The sequence below is a fragment of the Triticum dicoccoides genome, chromosome 1B (genome assembly GCF_002162155.2).
Source record: "Triticum dicoccoides isolate Atlit2015 ecotype Zavitan chromosome 1B, WEW_v2.0, whole genome shotgun sequence".
NCBI classification, from domain to species: Eukaryota; Viridiplantae; Streptophyta; class Magnoliopsida; order Poales; family Poaceae; genus Triticum; species Triticum dicoccoides.
Genome location: NC_041381.1, coordinates 609306922 through 609317019, shown reverse-complemented (window position 1 = coordinate 609317019; position 10098 = coordinate 609306922).

Sequence of the window (10098 nt, the reverse complement as noted above, 5' to 3'; positions counted from 1 at the left end):
TCGTCGGCTCCCAGGGTCCTTGCCCATCCCGAGCCACGCCGCATCTCTTGTGCCCTACCGCCAGTGGCGGATCCAGGAATTCAACACTAGATGTTCAAAAAAAAATTCACCCTAATATAGAAGCCAATTGGTTCATGAGAATACAAGCACAAATTGTTCAAAATACCAACAATATCTCAAAAGATAAAAAATTACAAAATAGATTTTTTTTCTCTTTTTCGCAACTTCAGAGTTGAATGGGGACCGTTCTCCTCCTCGGGGTCGGCGACTGCTGCAGTCGTCACGACGCTCAGCCCCACCCTCTGAGCATCACATTCCCGTTGCTCCTTCCCACCGGCGGCCGCGAACACGGCACTGCGGGGCTTGCCCATATCCTCCACAGAAACCATGGGGGCTCCGGCCCCGCTGCCTCCCTTGCCTGACCGTGGCTCACCAGCGGTAGAGGGTCACGCTGCCTCCCTTGCTTGTCCGTGGTGTTGAATCGTGTGAATGCATGTATATTACTTTTTGTGTAACTCAATATAAGACTTTCTTGACACTGACTGTCATAGACTCTAAAAATGTCTTATAAAAAGTTACAAAGGCAGTATATTATTCCATTGGAATTGTAACTGCTGCACCCTATTCTTATTTTGTAGCTAGCTCTCCCACATCTCCTACTTCCACTCAGCTAATAGCTTACTGTAGAGATTAGTTGAGCATCGAGAGTTGCTCATCGTATATGCAATGGAATTGATCGTGTTGTATCTCCAACTCTTTTTTAATCTCTACATGTGTCTCTCTCACTCTATACATGCGGGGAAGAAAAGTTGGATGCATGAGTCTCTTTCTCTCGTCCCGTACGAGCTTGCGTGGAGAAGTAGGGGCTGCTCCTGAAGACATGAACTGGGCCTATTGGGCTTATATATGCCTATATGGCTTTTTGCAGGATCATTTTGCAAAACAAAATTTTATCGGGATGTAATTGGCTTTTTTATTTGCCACATCACCCTGTCTAGCGGGTCCACCTGTCATAATCGAGTTTAAAACGAGCAAACTGGGCGACTAGTGTTTTTGTAAAAAATTAAGCCTCAAATTAATGGTTTTTGGCAAAAAAACCCGTAGAAGTGTGGTTTGAGGAACCCTAGCCTTTAATGTCGATGTTTTTTGCAATTCACTCGTTGAGGTGGCAGTGATGTTGACGGACATACTGTATTTGCTCTGCTGAAATGGGAGTCTGTTGTAGGTGGCGCCGGTGTAGAGGTAGCGCAGCGTGAAGCCGCCACTCCCGCTCGAATACAACTGCTGGTCGTTGAGGCTGGCGTAGAACTGTCACACTGTGTTGCTAGGGAGGAGCTGCAGCTCGGAGAAGTGCAGGATGAGGAAATATCGCGGAGATGGGATGTGAAGCTGAGACTCAAAGTCCCAGGAGAGCTCCATGTTATCAGAGCCGTTCCGTGGGCTGATCGTCATCTGCATCACTGCTGTGGGCACCTCGAAGGGGACATGTTTTTTATTCTGCGCCTTTTTTAAGGTGAGTTAATTGCAAGGAAGTACCACATTTAAGGCAGTTGTAACGGATCAGTACCACTATTCAGATTTTTTGCAAGTCAGTACCATATTTGAGGCTAATCGTTGCACGAGCTAAACGCCGTATCTGACCACACGGCCCCACCCGTCAGGTGACACGTGGCATATTGTTTTTGCAGATAAGACCCCCGCCTTGCACTTAATGACGCAAATGCCCCCTCGATGTTAAAAAAAGAACTACGTGCGCCGGGGATTGGAACCCTTGCCGTCCCGGTTTCGACGGAGAGGCCCTGCCACTACGCTAGCCCATGTTGGCTGTTATACCAGTATAGTAGCTTCATATATTATGTGACCTTTAAATAAATGCCTGCGCCTGCAACTGAAAGAAAGAACGCGCCAGCCACTGCAGTAGAAAGATGCCCGCGTCAGGCTAGTGGCATTCTTACATTTATCTAGTTTGACACGCGTCCAGGTTTTTTTTGAACGAACGTCCTGGTCTTTTTTCATTTTTAATTATGTTTTTTGTTTCGCATTTCTTTTTTACATAGGTTTAGTATGCAATATTTTTTGTAAATACAAACTAAACATTATTATATAAATAAACACTGAACATTCCTTTATAATGTATGATGAACAATTTTGTTATACACACTGAACATAAATATACGATGAACTTTCTAAAAAAATGCATAAATTCCTTTTGTTGTATGTGTTTTTTTGTTTCTGATTTCTTTTATCTTTTCCAGATCTTTGGTATTCTTCAGATTTTCATGTTTTCATTTTTTTACAGTTTTTTATATAGGTTTAGTATGCAAATAAGGTTGTAAATACACACTGAACATTATTCTAAAAAATACATTGAACATTATCGTATAATATAAATGAACAATTTTGTTATATACATTGAACATTTTTTTAATATACAATGTACTTTTTAAAATTTATAAATTACATTTTTTTGTATATGATATAATTATAATTTTTTAACAATATACGATACACACACTATGTACGGCACGCGCTATTTATCTTTTTTGGGAGCGTGCATCAGATTTGCCTGAGATCATTGAACAAGCTTGGAGTGCAGCTGGGGAGAAGGATGACCTTGAATCGATTCAGGGTTGCCTCGGCTCGGTCATGAAGTCTCTGCACGCATGGAGCAACAAACGCTTTGGTAATATCCTCCGAAAGCTTACAGAATTGCGTGCTGAACTGAATCATCTTCTTGCTAGTGGGGCAGACAAAGTTGACGTACGTAAGGTCAATGATCAGCTTAACGAACTTCTGTATAAAGAGGGGATGCTATGGCTTCAGAGATCTCGTATAAACTGGCTAAAGAAGGGTGTCGGTGTCAAAACCGGTGGATCTCGGATAGGGGGTCCCGAACTGTGCGTCTAGGCGGATGGTAACAAGAGACAAGGGACACGATGTTTTTACCCAGGTTTGGGCCCTCACGATGGAGGTAAAACCCTACTCCTGCTTGATTAATATTGATGATATGGGTAGTACAAGAGTAGATCTACCACGAGATCAGAGAGGCTAAACCCTAGAAGCTCGCCTATGGTATGATTATTGTTCGCCCTACGGACTAAACCTCTCCGGTTTATATAGACACCGGAGAGGGCTAGGGTTACACAGAGTCGGGTACAATGGGAGGAGATCTACATATCGTATCGCCAAGCTTCCCTACCACGCCAAGGAAAGTCCCATCCAAACACGGGACAAAGTCTTCAATCTTGTATCTCTATAGTCCGGGAATCCGGCCAAAGGTCATAGTCCGGCCATCCGGATACCCCCTAATCCAGGACTCCCTCAGTTGCCCCCGAACCAGGCTTCATGACGATGAGTCCGGCGCGCAGATTTGTCTTCGGCATTGCAAGGTGGGTTCTTCTCCAAATCCCATATACCTGTCGAATAGTGTCCGGCTTCCGATGAATATTGCGCTCCTTGGCTTCTGCGCCCAATAATGGCCATCTTCCACGTATCAAAAGGATGCGAAAAGACAGGGTGTTTTTTCATTTACCCCCCTAGCTGTGAAAATGGGCCGCCTGTAAAAGAGGCGCGGACTTAGATCCGAATCACACCATCTTCCCTTCACGAGCATTCATCGGAGCGCATTCGACAAAGATCCATTTCATCATGGCCGGTTGACGCATCTCCTCCTCTCGCCCCCAGCCCTCAGCCTGGAGATTGGGAGAGGTGTTCCGTCCCGCACAGCGAGCTAGTAGCGCTCCAAGCAAACGGGCTTCTCCCCCAGCTTACATGGTCCCAGTTCGAGCCGGGATTGCCACTTATAATGGCGGAGAGCAAGCGGAGAGCGTCCCCAATCCCTCCAAAGGAGAGCGGGTATGCCTTGTCCCTTATTTAATAAGAAGGCTCGGATTTCCAGTTCATCTGTTTCTCCGGGGCTCCTGGAGTTCTATGGTCTCCAGTTACACAACCTTACGCCTGCCTTCATATTGCATATTGCGGGCTTCGTAGCCCTTTGCGAGCTGTTTTTGGGCATCGAGGCCCATTTCGCGCTGTGGAAGAAGTTGTTCTGCCTCGTGCCCCGTTCTCAGGAGGGGTCAATATATCAAGTGGGCGGAGCCGAACTATGGCGCATCGCCGGGACCGGATATCTATCCGGAACCCCAAAGAAGGCGTCCGAAGACTGGCCTTCAGAATGGTTTTATATAGAAGACGTCCCTCTGTCGGACCCTGTACGGATCGGCCTCCCTGAGTTTGATAATGCTCCCTTGAAGAAACGCCTGAGCTAGCACCCATGGAGCCCTCAGAAGGAAAATGACAGGGACGTCCTTTACCTGATGAGCCGGATAAGGTTTTTAGCTCATTCCGGACTGACCATCATCGAGGTCATGGCCATATGCATTACGCGGGGGGTGCAGCCGCTTCAATACCGAGGCCACCCCATGTGGGATTTCAACGGGGACGACGACGCCACCCGGTGCGGCCGTAAGGGGCCGGATTCGGCTGCCACTCTAACGAAGATCTTGTCCACTTTGTACAAGGGAGAAGAGGAGGAATTCCTCCGTGTCAACCCACGGGGCGGATTTTCTATGTACAATCCTCCAAGCTGGGTAAGCGAACATGTTCACTTGCCCATCCATTTTTATATTCCCATAGTTAAGTACTTAGTCTAGCAATTTCAACGCCGGAGCTACGCCAGACTGTAAAGGAGATAAACAACCCTCCTCCACAACCCGAGGACCCGGAACGGTCCCTCGACCCGGACTCCCATGAGGACCCGGACTTATGTGTGGAGCTGATTGATGGGGTGTTTCATCAATTGAGTAAGGACAACACCTTAGTGGCCATTATGACCGATTATCCCGGACTACTTCCAGCCTCAAAGGTAACTGAGATCAAAGTCCCAGTACTTTCAAGTGGATCCATCCGTGCTTATTTTTTATCGCCGTATACCAATGGCATTTTTCGCAGGGGAAATCCTTGAGGCGGAGGGCTGAGCCCGCGGCGGCTAGCCAACAAGGGCCATCGAGGCCCAGCGGGCTAAAAAGAAGTGCGAACCGGATCGAGACACCGACGCAACGGTACGGCGTGTAACTTTAATGCCCAGGGTTTGTGCCCTCAATGCGTACTAACGCTCATGCTTACTTTAGGAAGAAGAGCGCCCGCCGGACTATATCCACCGGCCAGGCTTCAAGGCCAGGTCCGGAAGCGAAGGCGAACACGGGGCGTGTACCGGACGCTCCTCCGACAGAGGATGCGGATGGGCTGTCTGCCACCAATTCCGAGGTGGAGAGTGCCATGAACCACAGGCGTCGCCGGACTGTTCTTCGTGACGCTTGTTTTTTCCAAGAGGCGTTGGACGCTTTTAATACGGGAGACGCGTACCTTCGTGCCGCTCAAAATGGTCTAGCCAAAGCCACAGAGCAGTATGTAAAAGATATACGGGTGAGAAAATTTGATGGTTACATATGTCAGTAGCCCCCGAGACTTGAAACAGTTAGAACGACTGATTTAAGGATCATTTGTTATGCAGGATCTTACAGAAAAGAATACCCGACTGTCCCAGGAGCTGGAAGAGTGCAAAGCCCAACTTGAGGCCGCACTGGCCGCAACAGGGAAGGCCAAAGAGACCCCCTCTGGTAATATACGCTTCGAAAGATAAGTATGTAGTGAAGTGCGGCATGTGTGCAATTCTGACAATAACAGTGCAGATGGCGCCGGAGTGGATCCAGACAAGCAGCAACTCTTGCGCCAGTTAAAGGCCGGCGAGAGCGTACTTACAAGGGTGAGGCAAGAGAAGAACAAGCTTCAAGATGCAACACCCAGCTGGGCAAGGAACTAAAGGATGTTCGTGCTCAGCTGTCGGACTCCGTGAAGGAGAATCGGCGGCTTCGATGCGGCATTTTTAGTAAGTGCTTGAACGAACTTATGAAAAGAAGAGTTCGGCGAGGAAGTCGAATTGACAGTGTTATGTCTGTAGGTATGATGACACGTCGACCTGCGGAGGAAATGACCGGTTCTACGGGTGACCTTCTTCCCGAGCTCTCACAACTGCACGAACGAGTTCGGCAGGTGATGCAAGGCGTCGCCCAGGCCTTGTGGCCATCCGTCTCCGTGCCCGACGGCCTTGGAGACCTTGCAGAGAAGCTGAAGGGAGCGCAGCGGCGCTTCCGATTATGGAAGATATCGGCCTGCCGTCAAGGCGCCTGGGAAGCCTGGGCCATGGTGAAGACGCGGTACACGAAGGCTGACCCAAACCACATGGCCGAGGTTGGACCTGTGGGGGCCGATGGGAAGGAGATCCCTATCAGTTTAGTGTACGGCCAAGTAGAGTTGGCCGCAAAATATTCCCAACAGGACTGTAAACTAGACAACCTGTTGGATGGTATTGAAGAGGAATATACCCAGTCAATTGACTATGTAATTTAAAATGACATGTAAAATGCCTTCTAGCTGAATTGTAGATCGTTTGTCATAGCGGAGCTTTTCGCTTCAACCTCGGGACCCGATAGTCCGGAGTGTGTCCGAATACCCTCTCAGTTATGTAAGAACTGGGGCATGCATGGAGACTAGGCGTAGGGGTCATTAGTGCTTTAGCAGACATGTGCCCAACTAGTTATGTTATATTACATGGTTAGTAAGAAACATCTTCCAGGGAGAATAGTTCCGTTACTGGTTCCTTTCCCTGGGAGGCATGCCCTAAAGTGCATGTCCGAACTGCGAAAAAAGCAGGAAAGCATCCGGGGGTGGATAAACAATCAAGGTAAAAACATCTTTTAGTTCACCGACCGAATATTCCCTTAAGAACGCTAGCTTTCGGCTTCACCCAGTTTGAGGTACACATCCGGCTGACCCGGCAATAACAATTGCAGAGGTGCTCCTTTTACCACCTAGCCGAACAATCGGGAACGTAGGGGTAAGCACAGGAGCCAGGCAACCCAGCTTGGCCAAAACTTAAGTCGTATCGATGCATATAATGGTGAATAAAAGGGACATGCGGAAGTGTGATGCACGTCTTGGGCATGAGGCCCATATAAATAAGCTTCTGTTGAAGAAGCCCCCAGGTATAATGAGCGTGGATAGCGCGTCAATTGTAACGAGGCGCGAATGAGCCCTTAAAAGGTTGTAAGAGAAAAGGAGGGAGAAGGAGAGAAATATAAGACAACTAATGTGTAAAAAATAGACAGAGGAAGGAGACGAACACAGAGTCCGGCGCTAGGCGTAGAATCTTTGTAGGCGCACGGCGTTCCATGGGTTTGGCTCGAGTCGGTTATCCGATGAATTTCGCAGACGGTACGCTCCACCAGTCAGCACTTGGTCGATTATGAAGGGACCTTCCCATTTGGGCTTGAGTTTATCCTTTTTCTTGTCCGGCAGGCGTCAAACTAATTCGCCAACATTGTAAGTTTTGGCCCGTACTTCTCTGCTTTGATATCTTCGAGCCTGTTGTTGATAGAATGCGGAAGGAGCTTTTGCCACGTCGTGCTCCTCCTCCAATGCGTCCAAACTGTCCTACCGATCGAGTTCAGCTTCTCTTTCTTCGTACAAGCGCACACGAGGTGAGTCATGAATTATGTCGCAGGGCAGAACTGCCTCTGCGCCGTATACCATAAAAATGGTGTGAATCCGGTAGTGCGGCTCGGCGTGGTCCGTAGCCCCTAGAGTACGGAGTCGAGATCCTCTACCCAGTGCGTGTTAGATTCCTTGAGGGACCGCACTAGTCTGGGTTTGATACCGCTCATGATTAGACCATTTGCCCGCTCGACTTGACCGTTAGTTTGTGGGTGATAGACTGAAGCGTAGTTGAGTTTGATGCCCATGTTTTCGCACCAGAGTTTTACCTCGTTGGCCGTAAAGTTTGTGCCGTTATCAATGATGATGCTGTGGGGGACACCGTAACGGTGTACGACCCCTGATATGAAGTCTATCACTGGTCCGGATTCGGCCGTCTTGGCAGGCTTGGCCTCTATCCATTTGGTGAATTTGTCAACCATAACCAATAAGTATTTTTGCTTGTGGGTTCCCCCTTTAAGGGGTCCAACCATGTCAAGCCCCCAGACCGCGAAGGGCCAGGTGATGGGTATAGTTCGGAGGGCGGTGGGTGCCATATTGTGACGACCGGTTTTCCGGGTATTAATTTCCAGAAAATGGCCCTTGTGCTCACCAGCCCCAGGATTACTGTTAGCTGACGAGGCACCGACTTGATACAGAAATCCCAAGCAAAATACAAAATATGCAGTAGAAGACCATTCTGGTCTGTGAGTACAACAAATGGTTTCTAGTGGTTGAAGGCGGAAGCGGTTTGTGGATCATCAGCGTCTATGGGACTCCATTTCCCACAGGAACAACTGACCAGGTTAACTCCTATCTTCGCGAGGCTGCTATCACCATTGCGTAGGTTCCGGGGCTGTCATCACAACGCTCCTCTCCACGCAAGAAATCTGGCCAAGACAATACCCAGGGACAAGCCAGTGAGTACTTTGAATGTACTCGCAAACATTATGAACACAGGTATAATGTAACAATCGATAAACATGCTCAGAAAAATATTCTATGATCACAATGTCAGTCATAAAAATAAAATCCTTGATGCATGCAAGCAGGTTATTAATATGTAACAATGAATACGTAATGACAGAGTAGGAATAAAATGCACCATTCGGATGTCTGAAGCGACATCTCGAATTGATGGTAAAAAAACAAACATGCCTCAGTCGGGTGTCTGAGCGACACCACATAAAGGGCTTATAAGTAAAACAAATAACAAGCATGCCACAGTCGGGCGTCTCAGCGACACCACATAAAGGGCTTATAAGGTAAATAAATAACAAGCATGCCACAGTCGGGCGTCTCAGCGACACCACATAAAGGGCTTATAAAGTAAATAAATAACAAGCGTGCCACAGTCGGGCGTCTCAGCGACACCACATAAAGGGCTTATAAAGTAAATAAATAACAAGCATGCCACAGTCGGGCGTCTCAGCGACACCACATAAAGGGCTTATAAGGTAAATAAATAACAAGCATGCCACAGTCGGGCGTCTCAGCGACACCACATAAAGGGCTTATAAATAATCACAGTGAATATCCAGGAGGTAGAACCATCCCAGGGATATTCGATAATGCCAATAATATAACGGGTTAGTCCATAACAAAATAATAATCATAATCATCACAAGTCTCAAGTCGTGATCCCAGTTCTGGTTTAACAGTTTCTCCTCCGAAGACCGACACTAAGACCGACACTTGACCCCCAGACTGTAATCCTTAACCATGGACACGGCTATTCTAATAGGTTTAATCTCTGCAGAGGGTGTACTCTTTACCCACGAGTAACGGATTCCTTTAGTCCATCGGGACTAATTCCGTCTACGGCCTTTTGGTTGAAAACACACCTAACTTGCACACACTAGCTTAACTTACCGGTGTCTGGAATTACCCACGACACTTGTTAAGCAAAACTCTAAGTGGGGAGGCTACAACCTCGCGTAGCATGGGATCAAATTTATATCGCGCGCTCTAAGTGGTGGCCTCCCCTCTCGGTCTCAACCGAAAACACCCATGCCCCCGGACCAGGTGGCCTGCCTACCAGCTACAACCGGTATCTTCCACCATGGCCTCTCTGTACGGTGTGTGCTAGAAAGGGGTTGACGACTTACTGAACCGTACTCTACTTGTTGTAGAGACAAGTGGTAGTACAAACAAGTATGGGGGTTACTGGAACAAGACTCGATCTATGGTCGACTCAGGAGGTTTTAAGTATTCCCTGCATGATTAGCGTAACGAATATAATTCATCCAACAGAAAGAATCACCACTCATCATACCCCTCATGCCATGCCGGACACACTCGTCTCGACGAGGAACTAGGGACAAGCTCGGGTCTACCCAAGACAGAGACTTTCCCGTTTTCCTTCCGGTAGGCACGAAAGGCATACGAGGATGATCATTATCACAAGCATGTCCATTTCCAACAGCAAGGAAATTTCCAATAAGCATTCATGCAAACGATCATATCACCACATAAAATAACGAGTTCTACGTATTGAGGTGGTGTCATGATCGTGTCAAACAACGCATGCAAAATATTATGTCAGGGTTCAGAATGCTTGCCTTCAAG